This window comes from Pleurodeles waltl, chromosome 7, assembly GCF_031143425.1.
Source record: "Pleurodeles waltl isolate 20211129_DDA chromosome 7, aPleWal1.hap1.20221129, whole genome shotgun sequence".
NCBI lineage: Eukaryota > Metazoa > Chordata > Amphibia > Caudata > Salamandridae > Pleurodeles > Pleurodeles waltl.
Window position 1 is genome coordinate 1,293,472,594 of NC_090446.1, and position 20,466 is coordinate 1,293,493,059.

At 43.6% G+C, this 20,466-nt stretch overlaps 1 long non-coding RNA gene across 1 annotated transcript in view; it reads left to right on the plus strand.

The window, feature by feature from the left end:
• Positions 1-15,664, plus strand: part of LOC138246194 (uncharacterized) — a 133,977-nt gene extending 118,313 nt beyond the window's left edge. The window contains exon 3 of the long non-coding RNA XR_011194237.1: positions 15,254-15,664. This is a non-coding gene — a long non-coding RNA (uncharacterized lncRNA). The remainder of the gene's footprint in view (positions 1-15,253) is intronic.
• Positions 15,665-20,466: the final 4,802 nt, after the last annotated feature.

The following is a 20,466-nucleotide window of genomic DNA, read 5'->3' on the forward strand; positions in this document are numbered from 1 at the left end:
TAACAAAGGAATCCGACACCTGTATCAAGCACTGCACCCGCAGCCCCCAGGACCGAGAGGAACCACCTAACAGTGCAGGAGTGACCGTCAGGCAGCCCTCATCCTAGCCCAGTCGGTGGCTGGCCCGAAAAGCCCCCTTGTGCCCTGCCTGCATGAGCAGAGTGACCCTCAGGTCCCTCCATTGTTTTGAAAACAAAACCCAATGCCTACTTTGCACACTGCACCCGGTCGCCCCAGTGCCGCTGAGGGTTTGTTTTGTGTGCTTGTGTGTGTCCCCCCCAGTACTCTACAAAACACCCCTGGCCTGCTCCCCGAAGACGCAGGTACTTACCTGCTAGCAGACTGGAATCGGAGCACCCCTGTTCTCCATAGGCGCCTATGTGTTTTGGGCCCTCCTTTCACCTCTGCATTTGAACAGCCCGGTATTGCTGGTGCTGTGGCTTTGGGGTTGCCTTGAACCTCCAACGGTGGGCTGCCTATGCCCAGGAGACTGACTGTGTAAGTGCTTTACTTACCTGAAAAACTAACCAATACTAACCTCCCACAGGAACTGTTGATTTTTGCACTGTCCACTTTTAAAATAGCTATTTGCCATTTAAACCAAAACTGTGTGTACTACTGTTTTAAATCAAAGTTCTATACTTACCTGTGTGAAATACCTTGCATTTTATGTCCTTACCTCAAATTTGAATCTTGTAGTTCTAAAAATAAATTAAGAAAATATATTTTTCTAAATGCAAACCTATTGGCCTGGAGTTAAGTCTTCGAGTGTGTGTTCCTCACTTATTGCCTGTGTGTGTACCACAAATGCTGAACTCTACCCTCTGATAAGCCTACTGCTCGACCACACTATCACAAAATAGAGCATTAGTATTATCTAATTTTGCCACTATCCACCTCTAAGGGGAACCCTTGGACTCTGTGTACGCTATCTCTCACTTTGAGATAGCATATATACAGAGCAAACTTCCTACACTTCCTGAATTTCAGGTGGTTTTGAAAGCTTCTGATCGTTGCTGGGATGGAGTTACATGGCTCCCCCACATTTACAGAAACAAGGATCATTTTATAGTAGGGGGTTGACGTTCATGATGAAAGTTTCCAGCAAAGTTCTTGCGTCTGTGGTTATCTTCGGAATTTATCAAGAAATGCTATTTTTTTTAATTTTTAGAAATACAATTTATAAACCCAAATGTCAGTGTCTAATAGGCAGACAGATTCAGCCTTACATCTATGCTTCTCCATCACATGAAAACAATCTGTGTTTGTGTGAAAGCTAAGAGCCATGCAATAATTTAAAAATACTAAATACTTGAAGTTGAAATTGCATAAAACCTGCCAAAGATGATGTTGGACTGCATTGTTATTAGCTAAAACTCCTGAGTCACTATGCAGATGCAATGTATGGTGCAACATGGAGAAACAAATAATAGCTGAGTCTGTCCGGCGACGTAAGTTCATAACATCTTTGCAATGCCTTATATTATGTTTTCAGAGCAGAGAGCAAAGGCATAGTTTTCGTACAGAGGAGCATGATGTTTTCCAGTCTTCCAAGGCTGCAATTGCAAGGCCCGGTGCATCCTTGCTCATAGACCATTTCCTAATAAAGGCTAACACAGGTAGAACTCCAAGTATAGGTTTTAGCTATATACTTTTTTGTTTCTAGATGTTCAGAAATTATCTTGGCTGAACAAAGAACCTTTATATTATACATAGGGAATCCCTGAAAACACAAATAGGTTCCTGGGGCAGGGAAAACACAACCGAAAAAACAAGACTTTCTTCACAGGCAAACAAACTAAATATTTAATATATGATAATGGCTCATATCAAGAGATCAATATACACATTTATTTCACTTTTATTTCATTTTGCATAATGTTGTACAACATTATATAATCATATGTTAACAAACTGTATATTAGGATAGCTTATTAAGAAGAAATGGTTATCCATCTCAACAAACCTAACAAACCATAACAGTCCATTCCCCAGCCATATCACAATCATATTATTATACTCATTATCAATCCACATACACTTTCAACTCAGAAAAGCTACTTTGAATCTTATTGTGATTTTCTACATGCAACAGAGCATGAAATAAAAGAAATTGAAATTCCAGTTGCGGATTTAACCTAATAACCATAAAACTATGCTAACAGTCAAGGCTCTTATCGGGTTCTTCAAATGTTATGACTTCAAGTGCTGTTGGTTATACATCTTTAGTTTTCATTAACATTTATGGCTCTATGAATATGTATTTAATTTCTTCACATGTGTGGCTCGCACCTTCTTCGGGAAAGCCACTTTGAAAATAATCCAAATAGAGAGAAACAACTGCAAAAGAATACAACATATTTTATGACTGAGCCATAAACTACATTTCGATAAGTACTCAATCACTAAGTCAGAACCTCCACCTGTAGACTGGAGTTTACACCTTCACAGTGTTCAGTCTGAAAATCAAGTGTTGCTCCATCAGTGTAACCACCATGGAAAGAAAAAATGGAAGAAAGGAGAAAGGTAAATAAGAGAAAAAAAGACTTATTTTTCCTTAGCAGTCATGCAAGCATGCCACACGAGTGTGTTTTTTAAAAACACTTTTGTTTAGGTAATTATAGGCTCCCTTAATGCATGCACTACAGTGTTTTCAACTTTCTTTGTGGCGAGTGTAAACATCATGCCACAATTCAAACAATCCTCTCTTACCACGAAAGGAGCATAGACGCGCTCATGAGTTTCTCTATAAGGAAGGTGGATCCGTTCATAGGTCACCGAGTAGAAAATAGTTGACCAGGTGGTAGAAAATATATAGAAGGATCAACAGGAAATGGCTAAACCTTCTAAGCTGACAACAGTTTAAAGGGGAAGTTACTTAGGGATTTACTCATATGCACACACCGAATCACTAGGTGCTTAAAGGTGTCAAGGAATTAGACAAGAGTCTTGGCATGGATGTTCCTGTGGATGATAGAAAAACGAAACCCACCTCCTATATTGGTTCCAACAGGAATCCCAAAAACTATTTAGTTGACATTGAGCCAGAAAATTAACATATCAATATACATATAATATAGAAATGATATCCCTTTCTTGTAATAACTCACAAATATCTGACACATATAATATATATAGATGAGCGCTCTCAGGACAAACCAGGAAACTCTCTCTCAGTCATTATTCATACCCAGGTATACCTCACACAAGCATAAATAATAAAAAATAAATAACATAGGCAATAATTGAAACAGTACATGTGTTAAACAATATTCACATTGTTGTGAGTGTTCTGTTCAATATATCATTATTGCATGAAATCAAATATTTTTAATTCAATGTCCTATACTGGTCAAGATGCGCCTCTAATTTGAACTGTTCTTCAAAGGATTTTTATATTATTTTTTCCTTGGATAGTCTTTTGATGTATAGGTTGTAGACTTCTGGTACTTCAGATTCATTGTCCAGACATTTCTAGACTCTTCACAATCGCCTAACGTGCCGACGTACGTTTCAGTGTAATGTGGCCAAGAAGGTCACACACCTTACTCAGGGCATGAATATATAGTCCAATTAAAATATGTACAAAAAGAGGTTCTGTACAACAAGTCAGACTCTAAACCATTACTGTCGATAAATCTAAATTTTATAATGCTTCACAGAATATATCATCTAGTCCGTATCCATTGCAATATGTCTGTAATATATAAAGCAGGAACGTTTCGATCTGTAACGACGGTACAGAGTGGCGCCATCTGATCAGAGCATTCGCCTCTGATACAGACTAAATCTAGTAGCTTCTTTGCAGAAGTACGTGTTGCGTCGTATCTACGAGTCGCCAACCATTACGGCAAAACCTGTGGATGATACAGAGTGCCTTGAAGATTAAGCATCTGTAGGAAAGTACCATCTTGCCTGGCATGTTACCCCCATATTTCACTGTATATATGTTGTTTTAGTGTATGTGTCACTGGGACCCTGCCAGCCAGGGCCCCAGTGCTCATAAGTGTGCCCTGTATGTATTCCCTGTGTGATGACTAACTGTCTCACTGAGGCTCTGCTAACCAGAACCTCAGTGGTTATGCTCTCTCAGCTTTCTAAATTGTCACTAACAGGCTAGTGACCAATTTCACCAATTCATATTGGCATACTGGAACACCCTTATAATTCCCTAGTATATGGTACTGAGGTACCCCGGGTATTGGGGTTCCAGGAGATCCCTATGGGCTGCAGCATTTCTTTTGCCACCCATAGGGAGCTCTGACAATTCTTACACAGGCCTGCCACTGCAGCCTGAGTGTAATAACGTCCACGTTATTTCACAGCCATTTACCACTGCACGTAAGTAACTTATAAGTCACCTATATGTCTAACCTTTACCTGGTAAAGGTTGGGTGCTAAGTTACTTAGTCTGTGGGCACCCTGGCACTAGCCAAGGTGCCCCCACATCGTTCAGGGCAAACTCCCCGGACTTTGTGAGTGCAGGGACACCATTACACGCGTGCACTGGACATAGGTCACTACCTATCTACAGCGTCATAATGGTAACTCCGAACATGGCCATGTAACATGTCTAAGATCATGGAATTTTCACCCCAATGGCATTCTGGCATTGGGGAGACAATTCCATGATCCCCGAGTCTCTAGCACAGACCCGAGTACTGCCAAACTACCTTTCCCGGGGTGTCACTGCAGCTACTGCTGCTGCCAACCCCCCAGACAGGTTTCTGCCCTCCTGGGGTCCAGTCAGGCCTGGCCCAGGAAGGCAGAACAAAGGACCTCCTCAGAAAGAGGGTGTTACACCCTCTCCCTTTGGAAAAAGGTGTCACGGCTGGGGAGGAGTAGCCTCCCCCAGCCTCTGAAAATGCTTTGATGTGCACAGTGGTGCCCATCTCTGCATACACCGGTTCAGGGATCCCCCAGCCCTGCTCTGGCGCGAAACTGGACAAAGGAAAGGGGAGTGACCACTCCCCTGACCTGCACCTCCCAGGGGAGGTGCCCAGAGCTCCTCCAGTGTGCTCCAGACCTCTGCCATATTGGAAACAGAGGTGCTGCTGGCACACTGGACTGCTCTGAGTGGCCAGTGCCAGCAGGTGACATCAGAGACTCCTCCTGATAGGCTCGTACCTGTGTTGCTACCCTATCCTCCTTCCTAAGAAGCCAAACCTCCTTTTCTGGCTATTTAGGGTCTCTGCTTTGGGGAATTCTTTAGATAACGAATGCAAGAGCTCATCAGAGTTCCTCTGCATCTCTCTCTTCACCTTCTGCCAAGGAATCGATCGCTGACTGCTCAGGATGCCTGCAAAACCGCAACAAAGTAGCAAAGACGACTACTGCAACCTTGTATCACTGATCCTGCCGCCTTCTCGACTGTTTTCCTGGTGGTGCATGCTGTGGGGGTAGTCTGCTTCCTCTCTGCACTAGAAGCTCTGAAGAAATCTCCCGTGGGACGACGGAATCCTCCCCCTGCAACCGCAGGCACCAAAAGAACTGCGAACGAGCGTGGTCCCTGGAACTCAGCAACTCTGTCCAAGTGACTCCCACAGTCCAGTGACTCTTCAGTCCAAGTTTGGTGGAGGTAAGTCCTTGCCTCCCCACGCTAGACTGCATTGCTGGGTACCGTGTGATTTGCAGCTGCTCCGGCTCCTGTGCACTCTTCCAGGATTTCCTTTGTGCACAGCCAAGCCTGGGTCCCGACACTCTAACCTGCAGTGCACAACCTCCTGAGTTGTCCTCCGGCGTCGTGGGATCTCCTTTTGTGACTTCGGGTGAGCTCCGGTTCACTCCTCTTCGTAGTGCCTGTTCCGGCACTTCTGCGGGTGCTGCTGATTCTGTGAGGGCTCCCTAGCTTGCTGGGCGCCCCCTCTATCTCCTCACGCAATTGGCGACATCCCGGTCCCTCCTGGGCCACAGCAGCATCCAAAAACCCTAACCACGACCCTTGCAGCTAGCAAGGCTTGTTTGCTGTCTTTCTGCATGGGAACACCTCTGCAAGCTTCTTCATGATGTGGGACATCCATCCTCCAAAGGGGAAGTTCCTAGCCCTCTTCGTTCTTGCAGAATCCACAGCTTCTACCATTCGGTGGCAGCTCCTTTGCACCCTCAGCTGGCATTTCCTGGGCATCTGCCCAATCTCGACTTTGTCGCGATGCTTGGACTTGGTCCCCTTGTTCCACAGGTACTCTCGTCTGGAAATCCACTTTGGTTACATTGCTGGTGTTGGTCTTCCTTGCAGAATTCCCCTATCACGACTTCAGTGCTCTCTGGGGAATATAGGTGCACTGTACACCTACTTTTTAGGGTCTTGGGGTGGGCTATTTTTCTAACCCTCACTGTTTTCTTACAGTCCCAGCGACCCTCTACAAGTTCACATAGGTTTGGGGTCCATACGTTATTCGCATTCCACTTTTGGAGTATATGGTTTGTGTTGCCCCATACCTATGTGCTCCTATTGCAATCTATTGTAACTATACACTGCTTGCATTACTTCCTTTTGCTATTACTGCATATTTTTGGTATTGTGTACATATATCTTGTGTATATTTGGCATCTTCATACTGAGGGTACTCACTGAGATACTTTTGGCATATTGGGGGTCATTACGACTTTGGCGGTCTTTTTGCAAGACCGCAGAGGGACCGCCGTGCGGAAGACCGCCTGTGCAGGCGGTTTGCCGCTCGGCGTATTATGACTGTTGGCTGCTCTCCGTCGTTATTCCGACGGAGAGCCGCCAACAGCCATACTTGCGGGCGGCGGAGAAGTGGAGGTTGCTCCACCTCCACCGCCACGCCAACAGAACACCGCCCAGCAAATCACGTCCTGTGATTCGCCGTGGCGGTGTTCTGTTGGCAGTGTGGTGTCGGCGGAGCTGCCCCATGGCTCCTGTCCCCTCCCGGAGGATCGACGGACCAGGTAAGTCGATCGTCCGTTAGGGGTGGGGGGGTGTTGTGTGTTGTGTGCGTGCATGGGGGTGTGCGTGTGTGTATGCTTGCGGGGGTGTTGTGTGTATGGGAATGAGTGCGTGTATGGCTGTGGGTATGTCTGTATGGATGTGTGCGTGTATGTTTGAATGTGGGTGTGCGTGTCTGGCTGTGTTTGTGGATGTAGGCATGTATGTCGGGGTGTGTGCGTGTGTGTGTTGGTGGTGCCTACATGCGTGTCGGGTGTGTGTGAGTAATGTTATGTTGGGGGTCGGGGTGCGGAGGGGGCCCCTGCCACCTTTGGGGGGTGGCAGGGGTGGTGGGGGGTGTAGGGGAGGGAGTCGGGTGGAGGTGGGGGGTGGGGGAGACCCCTATCAGTGCCAGGGAAGGAATTCCCTGGCACTGATAGTGCTTACAGCCATGGATTTCATGGCGGTTCAAACCGCTGGCAACCTACGGCGGTAAGCCGGGTCCAAATACCGCCAGCGGTATACTGATGGCCGCCGGGCTGGAGACCCAGGTCTCCAGCCCGGCGGTCGTCTCCGCCCTGGCGGGCGGGACGGAGAACCGGCGGATGACCATGGCGGTAACCGCCATCGTCATAATACACCAAGGTAAGACCGCCAGCCTGTTGGCGGTCTTACCGCCGGTTCTCCGCCATCCGCCAGGGTTGTAATGACCCCCATTGTCATAAAAATAAAGTACCTTTATTTTTAGTATATCTGTGTATTGTGTTTTCTTATGATATTGTTCATATGACACCAGTGGTATAGTAGGAGCTTTGCATGTCTCCTAGTTCAGCCTAAGCTGCTCTGCTATAGCTACCTTCTATCAGCCTAAGCTGCTAGAAACACCTCTTCTACACTAATAAGGGATAACTGGACCTGGTACAGAGTGTAAGTACCCTTTGGTACCCACTGCAAGCCAGGCCAGCCTCCTACAGCATCTGGTTAAAATGAGGCAATGAAGTGCCTGAAGCACTGGAGTCATGAGTAAAAAATTTGCTAGCATTCGTGCCAAGAATTTTCAATTCTATTAAGGACACGGAGGCGAACTTGATTGGGCGCTGGTTCTTGAACCTCCTTGTTGACCTCTGCGACCAATGTAACGGGAGCGGGAGGGGAAGAAGGTGCCTCCTCTTGAATACTCCTGGCCCTGGTTAAAGGTGCCTCTCTGGGAGCCTTGGAGATATGGATTGCCTGACGTGCAGCCCCTGCCTCGCCCGGCCCTCCAAAAAAGGCCCGAGTGGAATACCTTCTTCAGGTTCGCCTGTGCCTTATCCAGTGTCGTAAACGTCATCACGTACTTGGCGATATCCTTCAAAAACTTGCCGCCAAAGAGACGACCTTCCGCTAGAGGGCCTGTGTCCGCCGTTGCCAGTTCTGTCAAGGTAGCGTCAATCCTCATGAGGAGTGACTTCTGTCTTTCCATTGATATGGAGCACTTGGCATTGCCGAGAAGGCAGATCACCCTCTGTGTCCATTCAGCTAGGATGTGTGGATCGATCAGAGTGCGAATCTCCTTGGCCTTTAACGTCATCTCCAATATCTCCGCCAAGGGACCTGAAAGATCTAAAAGTTTGTCTTGGCAAGATCGCCAGGTCCGATCAATGCCTTTCTTCGGTCCCTGGCGAACTTCTTAAGGAATGTGAGCATGCTTGCGTCAATCTCCGGCGTCTCCACCACTCTGGTTGGGATTTCAGGCCTAGGGCATTTGGCCCTCCAACCTATTGCGTACCTCATTATCAAAACTCTTTCTTAGTTTGCCAGGCAAGTAATCTGCCACTGCTGGCGCCGGGGCCCAATCCGCTGACCGAGGATGCACTATGAACTCCGGATTAAATTGAAACAGATTAGGAAGAAGACGACTTCTTTGCTCTCTTGCGTTTACACAGCGAGCTGCCGGAGTGAGAAGAGTCCGAAGCGTCTGAATGAGAGACAGATGAAAGTTCAGCTTCAAGAGAAAACTCCTTAGAAGTAGAGGGAAGGTAACAATATAAATGGTCCGATGCGGAAGACTGAGTCAAGTTGACATGGCCCGTCATGAGGCCAGGAAGGGGACTGGGCTTTGGGCTTATTCGAAACAGGAGCACCATCATCCGCCAACTTGTTCTCAGGTAAAAGAACCAGACCCTGTTTCTTCGCAAAACAATCAAACTGTTGGGTGAGAGGCTTCAAGGCTGCCATCACACCCTGATTTATTTTCTGCGGTACAGAAACTGTGAGCGCCCTGCTGAGAGACTGCTGAACCAAGGCATTGATAACTTCAGACAGACCGTCTCCCAATTGATGGCCGAGGGACTCCTCACAACATCGCCCATACTCCTCTTCCTCAAAGGGCATCCACTCGGTCATTCTAAAAATGTTGTGCTGCGCAAAGCAGATATGAAGAAAACAAGCTGCACAACTGGACCTACAGAATATCGAGGGAGTCAGGGAGAGCCACAAAGAAAAACCAAACCGAAGTATGTAAAGAGCATGCACACCGCCCAAGATGCAGGGCTTGCTCCTTTATTGCAACCAGAGCGAGTCATCTTCCACGTTGACAGGCACGCCAGGAATGCAAAATACGTGCAATTCCGGTGTCCTGTCAACGGTTGGGAGGAGGAGAAACTGACGAAGGAATGCTCATAGCCCAAACCTATCAATTGGGCTACACCCACCTTCATAGCTCTCCACTCCAGACTGTATGAGGGAAGGCGCCGGGGAGCACTGTAAGCGTCGTGTCCACCAGGGCAGCAGCCCAATACTAGGCCAGAAAAATGCCCCAAAAACAGGAACTTACCTGCAAAGCCTGGCAGGTGTAAACGAGTTGAGCGGATGCTTCTACCATGCCCGGCGGAGGTGTATGCTGAATGCGTTGAATTGCAAACGATCGCAGCTGTAGCAAACGCGCGCCGCCGAAGCAACACAGCCAAAAGATACAAATAGAGGTACAAGTAGCACTAACACCTATTGAGAAAGCAAAACAGCAAAAGCACCAAGAGGTAAGTGAGAACACTTAATTTGTGCACGAGCAGCAAAGAAAGAGTAGTTCTGGTTGACGTTATGGACTCTAATAGGGTCTAATGATACATGACTGGTGGACATGTTGACTAAAGCATGTTGGGAAATATAGTTTGAGTTTTTCTGTCTGTGATTGGCTGCTGTCATTTTGAGTAGTAAAGGAAGAGAAGCATAATCCGAGCTTCTGGTCCTGACAGAATTTCCATGACTGGTAATGAAGTAGCTTTGTTTGTGCCTTTTTCTGCATCCATTACGGGGGTGAACATACCTTGTAGGTTCTGGAGATGTCCTGGGTGCAGGAAGTTGTCCCTGAGTGTTCACATTGTGTAGAATGTAGAATATAGAAAGAACACAGGACCAAACCCCAGTCTGCCCAATCAATGGAACCTGTGTATACCGAAACATGGAATAAGTGGTTCAATGGGACTTAATCAAAGATTACCCAGGAGGTTAAACTACATGTCAGTCTTGATCAGCTGCAAAAATCACAATTTTATTATTCTTTGCACAAGGTGCTAGGAAATAAAGCAATAAGTGTGAATGGCACAGTGCTCATCTGTGCTATGGTGAAACAATTAAAATATGATACATATATACATTGTGGATAGCCATAATTCAAAATTATCAGTCCAGCACAAATAGAGAGTTAGGAGTTATGTCATATTAAATTATACCTACGTCAATGTTGATGTTTCAACCCCATATTATTTAAAGTGGGTCTCTTCAGGACAAAATATCCATCTGACAAAGCACCTAGAAAAATTAATTATAGAAACATCTATTAACCTCATATGCCTATTAATTATGTCAGACATACATTTAACTAATTAAACACATACCTATCAACTGTACTGTATATATTGTGTATTTGCAGAGGTCTCAACTAGCCGTAACAATGTTTCGTTCTGGAATAAATAAACACATGTGAATCACATTGTGTCAATGTAGCGAACTACACTCACAATAGAGTTAGTCAATAACCCATAACATGCATGTAATGTAAGCCCTTGTAATCTGATATATGTACTGCACTAACCAGTCTTTTTGCTCTTCACCCCTAAAGGTAGTGAGATATGGTGTTGCACTGCATGTTAGAACTCTTCTACTGCATCTATAATAATAGGAATATTCCTGTTTGCATAGTAATCATTATCCCCTAATGTTTAAATTCCGTTACCAACCACACCATAGACCATTGCTTTGAAGAGGTACCTATGCTGCCTCATTAATTTATGCAGCTCAATTCAGATGGTCTAGGAAGTAGAAATAAGGCACACTATTCTTCCTTGTACGTGCCCTTCTGTAGGAGATACTTGTGTAAAGAACAATAACATTTTGATTTTTGTGGATGATCAAGACTGACATGTACTCTAACCTCATGGGTTATCTTTATTGAGTCCCACAGAACCACTCGTTCTATGCTTCACATTGTATAGAAAGTGCTTCTAATTACTTGATTCACTTTAAGGAAGAATGAGATGTTAGGGTCTATAAACACACTGAGATTTATTTTATTGTCAACAGCAGCGACTGTATTTCCTTGGGCCAGATGGTTGTGGGATTGTACTTTTCTCCATGGTCAGCATGTGAGGATCTCTGTTTTGAAATGGTTAAGAGTACAGGTGGTTAGTAAGCTTCCAGTACTTGACAGCACAATGACAGTTGTTCAGTCTCAAAGATTTTATTACAAGAACGGAGGCTCCTATTATGCTTTCCTTTCTTGCTTTATTCAAATAGCAGCCAAGATGAAAACTAAAAACTACACATCCCATGAACATAGGGAAGAAAGAAACATATGATGTCATATCAAGGCAACCAATAACAAACCAGTATGCACCATAACTATCTTCACTACGAACAGCAAGTCCTCTTTTCTTGCTGCTCGCAGTCAAGATAAGTTCTATTACCTCAGCTCTATATTTTTGTCGTGTTATTTGTATATATATTCATATTTTCATAGTGTCATTTATATCGCTAATACGGCTATTTCTCAAGAGAGGCGTAAAAGCCTATTACTAAAGATTGAACCAAAATTGGGCAGTTTTGCAACCAGGGAAGAGGGGCAGCAGGCTAATGGACTTCTCTTCGGTGATTCATTCATTAAAGAACTTGGTAGATACGTTTCTACCTTTCAAACGTTGGACAAGGTGCAATTTTCGATGAAGAAAATTTTCAACTCTAGGGTTTTTGGCAGGGCCGGTAAAGGAAGGAGCCGCTTTACCGGCCGCTTCGCCCCCCGTGGTGGCAGTTTCCGAGGCTCTTCCTACTACTCTTCGGAGTTCAAGCCCCAGTTCTATCCCCAAAGAGGGAGAGGTTTCAGAAACAGAGGTTACCGCCAAAGAGGAGGACAGGTCTCAGGTAAGGAATTTAAATTTTGGCCATCTTCCCGTGGGTGGTCGGTTAGCTCTTTTTCTTCCAAATTGGGGTCGTATTACTGCGGATCCTTGGGTTCTTCAAACCATTCAAGGGTATTGCATAGATCTTTACCAGTTTCCCTATCAGAATTCCCCTCCTCCTCCTCTAAGGTTTTCCCTCGAACAATCTCGTTTAATGAAATTAGAGATTTTATCTTTAATAGCAAAAAATGTGATAGAAGAAACCTACTTACACCCTTCGGGTTTTCTCAGCACCATATTTTTGGTCCAGAAAAAGAACAAGAAATTTCGCCTTGTAATAAACTTAAAATTGTTCAACAATTTCGTGGTCTACAATCATTTCAAAATGGAAACGATCTTACAACTCAGGGACATTCTATTGCAGGGCGATTGGTTTGTTCGACTGGATCTGCAAGACGCTTATTTTGCGATTCCTATTCATCCCTCTTACAGGAAATTCCTACAGTTTCAATGGGAGGATTCGATTTTCCAGTTCAAAGCCCTTCCTTTCGGACTGGCTTCGGCTCCTTGGTGCTTCACAAAGGTGATGAAGCCAGTGGTAGCTTCTTTAAGGGCTCAGGGAATAAGATTGATCGTCTATCTGGACGATTTTCTCATAATGGCCCAGAACAAAGAGTCTCTGTTGCAACATTTACACATTGCCCTTCAGTTATTACATTCCCTTGGTTTTCTGGTGAACATGGAAAAATCTTCCCTGTGTCCCTCGACTCAAGTGGAGTTTCTAGGTTTCCTCATAGATTCCAAAACCTCGTCCCTGTCTCTTCCTCAACAGAAGGTATCTCGTATAAAACACGAGTTACGTCAGATCCTCGATCTTGCCTATCTTTCTCTTCGTTCTCTAGCAAGGATTGTAGGACTTTTAGCTTCCTCTATTCAGGCCATATTTCCAGGCCCATTGCATTACAGAGCTCTGCAAAGATTAAAGATTCATCATCTTCGCAAAGGCATGCAGTATTCGGATGTGGTTCAGTTAGATCAAGAATCTCGCGCAGAGATACAATGGTGGCTCGATCATCTGGAGGCTTGGAACGGAAGAGCAATTTTCTCTTCGGCCCCAGATCTAGTATTAGAATCCGATGCAAGTCGGACAGGTTGGGGCGCAAGATGTGGCAACATCTCGACTGGAGGCGTATGGTCAAAGAAGGAGTCTGCCTTGCATATCAATTGTTTAGAGATGCTTGCAGGTTCCTTTGCTCTGAGGACCTTCGCGAAAGACAAAGTAGGTTGTTCTATTCTTCTAAAGATGGACAACATCTCCTCCGTAAAATATATAAATCATCTAGGGGGAACGAGATCCAAAGCCCTGGCCGATCTAGCCAAAAGTTTTTGGGAGTTTTGTCTTCCCAGAAAATTGTCTGTCACAGCACAATACCTTCCAGGGAAGCTGAATACCATAGCGGACTGGTGCTCCCGTTACCTAAAAGATTCCAGCGATTGGCGTCTTCACCCCTCAGTTTTCGACAAACTTTCGTCAAAGTTCGGTGTCATGTCGATAGACCTGTTCGCTTCACGTCTAAATTCACAGCTCCCTACTTTTTACAGCTGGAGACCGGACCCTCAAGCTCTGGGTACCGACGCTTTTCTCCAAGATTGGTCTCCCCATTTCAATTATGCCTTCCCTCCGTTCGTTATGATTGCCAGAGTTTTGGCTCAGGTGCGTCGTCAGTATGCTGCCCTAGTTCTGATAACCCCCTTCTGGCAAACTCAACCTTGGTTCCCTTCGGTTCTGGAATTATCCATAGACCTTCCGATCCGAATTCCTTCTTTTCCGGACCTACTTCTCAACCCGGAGGGTCTTCCTCACGAGTTGGTTCTCAATCATTCTTTAACCCTGGTGGCATGGAAGATTTCGGGTCAGCCTGGAGAACCCCAGGAATTTCGGAGGAGGCTGCCCAATATATCCGTCACTCTTGGGCCCCGGGAACTTCCAAGGCCTACAGATCTGCTTGGATGGTCTGGTGTGGCTGGTGCTTGGACAGGAATTCAAATCCCGTTTCAGCCGATATAATTCTAATCATCAATTTTTTAGCATCTCTTGCCTCTCAAGGGAAAGCTTATAGAACAGTAAATACTTATAGATCAGCCATTTCTGCGGAACACGTTCGCATTGATGGAAGGCCGATTGGAGAACACCCTTTGGTGTGTCGTCTTTTAAAGGGAGTAAGATTTTCTAATCCCCCTGCTCCTAAATATACACATTTATGGGACGTCAATTTGGTTTTGAATCTTTTCAATTCTTGGCTTGATAATGATTTACTTTCTTTGAAGTCTCTTTCTGCAAAATTGACTATGTTGTTATGTTTGGTTTCCTTGAAGCGTGTGTCTGATGTCAGAGCTCTGGACGTTTCTTCCGTCCAGTTCTCTCCTTCTAATGTGTCTTTTAGAGTTCATAGAAGAACCAAGACTAATATTTCAATAGTTCATTACCCGTATTTTCCTTTGCATCCTAAATTATGTGTTGGGAACTGTTTAAAAAGTTATATTGCTAGAACTGCAGATTTAAGAACGTCCTCCTCTTCCCAGTTGTTGATTTCTTTTGCTAAACCTCATAAACCTGTTTCCTCTCCCACTCTAGCTCGTTGGGTTAAGTGGGTTATGTCTCTTGCGGGCATTGATACGAACACTTTCGGAGCACATTCTACCAGAGGTGCCATGGCTTCTAAGGCCCTTAACTCTGGAGCTCGCTTGGAGGACATTCTTAGATCAGCAGATTGGTCTTGTGTTACCACGTTTAGAACCTTTTATTGCAAGCCTATTACTTCGGTGGTTGATTCAGTTGTTAATATGCTTTAAACAAGCATAATAGGAGCCTCCGTTCTTGTAATAAAATTCAGATTTTCCTAGCTTTAGTAAAGGAAAGTCTAGATTTTATTAAAGACACGGAGGCGAGTATTATCCCACCGCTTTTATTAACCCTCCCTTTCTTTTACAGTGCCGATTTCTCCTGCACCAGCTACTTCATCCTGAAGATACTGCTCCTAGATGTTCTAGCCTTCCTCGACAAGTTGCTCTTTCTGACACTCCACAAGTTCATCGGTTCATGTTATCCAGAAACTGTGATTTCCAGTTCTCTTCTTTGGACTTGGCTAAAGACATTTTCTCGTTATTAATGGCTTTTTCCATTATTGTGGTTATTATTCCTTTATTCCGTCAGTTTTGACCTGCTCTTGCAAGAAAAGAGGACTTGCTGTTCGTAGTGAAGATAGTTATGGTGCATACTGGTTTGTTATTGGTTGCCTTGATATGACATCATATGTTTCTTTCTTCCCTATGTTCATGGGATGTGTAGTTTTTAGTTTTCATCTTGGCTGCTATTTGAATAAAGCAAGAAAGGAAAGCATAATACTCGCCTCCGTGTCTTTAATAAAATCTAGACTTTCCTTTACTAAAGCTAGGAAAATCTGAATTCTTGTCCCTGTAGGTCTTAGGATGATCTGTGTCATCTCTGTAGCAGCTTAGGTTGAAGTAACTGAGGTTGTCTGGTAGTAGTGTCCTGTTGAGGTTAAAGAGGACCGTGAGATAATCAAGTCTTTGAGAACCCTGGAATTACTGTTCTCTGTCATTATTAAGTCATCCCGCATGAAAATCAAGGTGGAATTGGTGCCACTTCTTTGGCAGAAACCAATTAGGTGGTCATCAAGTAGGTTGTTCCCTGCTATGAGGTCAGATATCTATGTGAATGTAAATCTTTCAATTGGTGTTCCTAGGAGTGGGTCATTGCAGATCGGCCTCAAGTTTAGTTTTTTTTTTTTTATGAAGGTGGTCTTGAGGACTAACGGGGAGACTCTAGTTAGCGACCTATTGAGTTTTAATGATTTTTTTTTTAGATGTTGAGTAAGATTTGTTTTTAAGATTTTTGTTGGGCAGAGGTCTGTCACCATGGGAGTTGTCTCTCATTGTTTGGGTGGGGCCGTTTTTTTTCTTTTTTTACAGTTCCTGACCTGGCAATGACAAACAGCAAAAAAAACATATAACAACATCCGCTGTCAATCAGGCAAATGGTTTTATATGTGAACCTCCGACAGCCCATACTTTGTCGGGCCACTGAAAGAACATATTAGCATCCGAGCAGGAGTAGGGTCCATCGCTGACGTTCTTAAGATCTGCCTGAACATATATCAGGTGGACAGACCTTCAGTTTGGTGGAGAAGGTACTCCGTCACTGTTGTGATGAAGTACCTTCTCCCCCAAACTCTATGTCAGCCCCCAAGACTTTTTGTGTTAAGGAAAGTTTTGTATATTCTGTTGTGATATTGAAGGGGCATTTTATCAGTTTGGCTATTTGGCCATTGTAAGGCACCTTCTAAAGTCTTTGTTTTTGTTATCCTTTTATTCATCCATTGGATTCTCTTCCTCTGCTTAATATATTTCAAATGTTTTTTGGGGTATCAACCTGTTGAATCTGTCTGCAAAATATTTTCAGAATTGCTCCACTTCTAAAACGTGATTGTTAGGAAATGTTTTTCTGAGGTTGCAGTGATAAAGCTTTTTTTTATTAATTATCTGTACACTGTTTTGGTTCTTTTTATTCGTTAGGTAATGCTTCTTGTTTTTATTGATAAAGGTTGACAGAAAAAGGGATAAGGCAGTAGTCAGAATGGGGCCTCAGACAGCTGAAGTAATAGTGTTATAAAAATGCTAAGACTTAGGTCTCAGACAGCAGCAGTAATAGGGCCATAAAAGTGCTAAAAATTACTAATATTATGGCAGTGCAAGTATTACAACTGGGCTGGTCACTATTACACCAAGAGTTCCTACAAAATGTTACACCAGTGAAAGCATTATGAAGCAGTGGGCAGCACCGTACCAAGAATGCTAATCATTGTATTTTTTTTATATTTGCCAATCGCTAAGTAATCCTTAATCCACAGTCAGATTTAAACCATCATTCGATAGTCCAAACTGAATATTTAGATTTGCTATATTACCCAGTAATCCTTATTGCATGTTTAAATTTGCCATATCACTCAGTAGTTCTTGGGGTATGTTCAGATTTGCACCATCATTCATTCAGCTTGAATATTTATTAAATTAGCACTTAGAAATTTCGAGTTTTACACCAAATTTGCTCCATAGTTTAGATAAATTAGCTGTATGGGGAAGTGTGCTTTTTCATATATAAGTGACATAGGGTCTATTCACAAAGGTAAACTTACAGATGAGTAAATCTACATGTGTATGTTTACACTTAGACTTTTGAGTAACTTTTCTTATTTTGGATAGTCACCATCTATGAGTGTAAAGTTACTACTTAGGAGTGTAAAGAGACATATGTACTTTCTCCCTGAAACGAGGGAGGTTGGGTGGAGCCAAATGTATTAGTGTAATTTTTCTACAGCCAAAAAGGAGCATTATAATTCCTGGACCACACCTCCGCAGCGGCTGACACTGCAGCGCCCTCCCACAGAAAATCATGGGGGAAGGGATTTAACCCAATACCCCATAGAAAATAGAGTTAGATTAAAATAATTTGATTTTACTTTTTTTTTAAATACATACGTATATAAATTAAATTGAATGTTATATATATATATATATATTAATAAAATAATATGAATGAATGAATGAATGTGGTTTATAAAGTGCAAAGGTGCTTCTAGGAGTGCCCCTCTGCTAAAATGACTCACAGTAACCGCACACAGTAACCATAGACCAATTATGAGGAAGCATACAGCTAGGTTTTTACCAGCTTACAAAACTGCAGCTCTTTGCTCCTGATGGTTGCTAACTTCTGGTTCCAAACATGCGCGGTCAGAAAAAAAAAAGCAACCGCCTCTCCTCGTGTGCCTAAACTTCGGGACCGTAACCCAAGGAGCAAGAGATGAACATAAAGCTCTAGAAAGAAGGTAAAGAATAAACCTGTTTGATAGATTCTGGGGACCAAAAGAGTGTAAGGTGATATGAGCCAGTATGAGGGCTTTAAAAATGATCCTCTTCTTGACCAGTAGCCAATGCAATTTTCTGAGATGATGTGAGATAGCTGCGCATTGAGGTATTTTCAGGATTTAATGTTAATAATTTCTATGTAAAAATATATGTAACAACTTGAAAAAAACAATTATATACATACCTTTTTGTAATTTTTATATTTACCTAAAAAGTGAATACAAACATTTTAATTTGAGGAAGGCTGATAAAGCTTCAAAAAATTAATGTTCATTTAAATTAATATATTTAAATTAATTAGATATTTCGTTCAAAAACATATTTTATACTGCAATTAAAATAAATGCGTAATACTAATTTATGTGACTATATAACATACATTGTTTTACTATTTTTTCAAGTTTAACAAACTTTTTAAAATGTACTCCTATATTCTCATAGGGGTTGCCCATGTGTGGTGCTGGACCTACTCCGGCTCTGAGTTGGAGTACATATATCACTGTTGGTACCTTTTGAGCTGTAGTAGATTTATAAGTGCAGCTTGTGAATAGCAAATGGCTTACTCTTTGGCGGGAGAGTGCTCGCCCCTCCCACCTCCCCTTCTTAGCCCCCTTTTAACCCCTTCTTTCGTAACAAGTATGTCAAGTGTGAGGATCTCCTCATAGAAAAGATAGGAGAGGTGGAGATGGAGGTTTACACTTGCCGGTTTGGTTTAATACTATTATGATACAATGAGCTTTCTTTTTTGCCTCCAATATTGTAAAATTATAGAGACAGGCCTGTCAAAACACCACTCTTGCAAAAAAATAAATAAAGCAAGTTAGATATTCTGTATTCTGTGTTCACGACCTTTACAAAAAACATGTTTGATAAAAGATTAAGCTAAAAATACTTCTTCAGGTTGGTACAGTGGCAAACCACCACTGCAAGCCGCACAATACCTGTTGGCTGATTCAAAATGTGAAAGACACTTAAATAAGCAGTTTCTGAAGGGGGTTGGCCCGAATCCGTCTCTCTGTGTGTTGATGTTATGAGTTCTTAAACAAAAAAAGACTAAAACTGTTTGTAACTAGACTTGAAAGTAAAGCGGTCCTTACAAACAATGTGGACTTTTAAGAACGCCCACTAGAGGGAACAAAATACCAACCTTTGCAGCCGTCCGTGCGAGTTTTTGGCTTAAACTTTTGAGAGTTGTTACCAGTTTAAGAACACAGTCGAGCTAGCTACCCGTTAATTTTCTGCTGTTTTCGGTGACACCTTACTCAGTAATCAACATAAAGGCCCCTTCTATTAAGACATAAGCAAATGCACCACCCTGGAACCGGGAGCGTTTTTATTGTTGGATTCAGTTTTGCAAATTGCAAAGTGATTATTTGTTGCATCAATTTGATATTCTTGAGCGGAGCCAAAAGAGTCTGTGTTTCATTGTCCCCTGAAACGCGTGCATGCCCCAAGGTCCCCTAGTTATGCTGTTATTGAACTAGAGACACAGACTGCTGTGTGTCCACGCGTATGTAGAACAATTCTCTGATATCGCTAGCTCTGCCAGAGACCATTCGTCTTTTATATAGTCCTCCAGGAAACAATTTGCACATTAGCGAGGTCTGTGCGCAGCAGGTCATTGCGGCTTTTTGGCACGTGGCCCCCCTTCCGCGGCCATCCGAGCGACCGCAGCTCTGTTATGATTGGATGGGGTTACATTCTGTGGAAAGTGCCCAGGCCTGATGAAATCGTCTTGCCATCTGTGCTGGCGATACTAATGGACTATAGAGAGCTTCTCTGCAGTTTCAGTTTCATGCCATTAGCACCTCCCGAAGCCTCCGTGTGCTTAGACATCAGAAACCGATCTCCCCTCTGAGGGGGCAGAGCTTCAAAGGGGCCCTTGAGCCCAGGACTTCTAGTAACCAGAGGTGCAAACCGAGGTCGAGGACCGGAGAGAGCTGGTTCGATGTAGTCTTGTGTTTTTTACCCGATCTCTGCTCCACAGGTGCTGAGATTTCGTTTGGAGGGAAGTCGTTGGGGCTGACGGTCAGTGGCGTTGGAGTCACAACATTTATCAGGGGGGAGGAGAGCAGGAGGCGAGGGGGCTCATGGTGTGGTACAGGATCAGCCTCGGGGACTTATCATTTACCAAATGCAAATTACCGGTGGTCTTCGCGCACAGGCTCTCCAACTTGTACATTCAGAGTTTTGCTGTAAAATAGTGATATTGAAATAAGATATATTTTAGACAAGGTTCAGATACGGTTTTATCAAACA